The sequence below is a fragment of the Mycetomoellerius zeteki genome, unplaced genomic scaffold (assembly GCF_001594055.1).
Source record: "Mycetomoellerius zeteki isolate Tzet28-1 unplaced genomic scaffold, Tzet1.0 scaffold517, whole genome shotgun sequence".
NCBI lineage: Eukaryota > Metazoa > Arthropoda > Insecta > Hymenoptera > Formicidae > Mycetomoellerius > Mycetomoellerius zeteki.
The window spans coordinates 631164-632333 of record NW_017257520.1 but is presented as its reverse complement, the minus strand read 5'-3'; positions in this window follow the sequence as shown (position 1 = coordinate 632333).

The window sequence follows — 1170 nt, the reverse complement described above, 5'->3', positions numbered from 1 at the left end:
TTAATTTAATGGATTATGACTTTAAATTTCGTGCACTCTTACCGAAAAGTACGTACAACGCATGCGAATCACGTCCTCATATATACTAAATTTCGGCACATTTCACTTGCGAGAAACCTAATTGATTAAGTTGGGTACTTTAACTACGGATTACGCGTTTATTATACAAGATACGACAAAAGTGTATCAAACCTTATTTGTAGAGGATTTTCCGCTCTGCATTTTTTGTTTGAAACATTTTTTCATACGATTTGCATTTTTCGAAATAAATACAAAAAACTAAAAAAAATCACGTTTTTTCGATGTTTTTTCGAAATTGCGGCCAAGATACGGCCGAGCGCCAATTTCTGCTGTCATATTTGTTTTCAGGAGCCAAAAATACATCAAAAACACGTGGTCGTTTGTTTCGTTTCGAATATGCAGCTCATCCGAAGGTTTACCAATTTTTTATAACCATATATCATTATATAATCATTAAATTAATGATTTTGAACATTGAAATATTAATGCTAGCTATTTTACTAGATACGCAAAAACTAAAAATATTATTGTTATTAATTAAAATAATTTAATATCATGCCTTAATGTATGATCGTATTTGAAAGCGCAATACATAACCTCAATTTCAACTTGCACTGGTCTCCACTAACTTCAAAAACAGTGGAGCAAAAGTTGAACTCAGTGCAATTTTTTTGCACCAGTTTTATCAGTGGAACATTAAACACTGAACCGGTTTTCACAGTGGAACAACAAAATTGCACTCAGTGCGCACCAGTGTTGCACCAGTTTTCCTAGTGGAAAACGCTATTTGATTCATAGATGTGATCATATATATAATACTACTATGGCTGCGATCCACTTGACGGTACAAACGCTTCGAAGCAATTCAATGGTTTTTTTCCAATTGCTAAACACATTTTGACACAAACGTACACAGGAATGCACAAAGTGTAGCGTTGTACATGACTCAATTGGAACAGCGGTTTCGGATAGAGTGTAAGGTTAATTTTTTAGTACATGCCCGTACCTTGATATTTTGTAATCCATGATGGTGCATTTCCATATATAGCGTGTATTTCAACTAGAAGAACAATTTATGAAAAAAAATTGAAGAACATGTTGCACACGTCAAACTCGTGTCATTACTCTGTAAATAATTAGAAAAAAAAT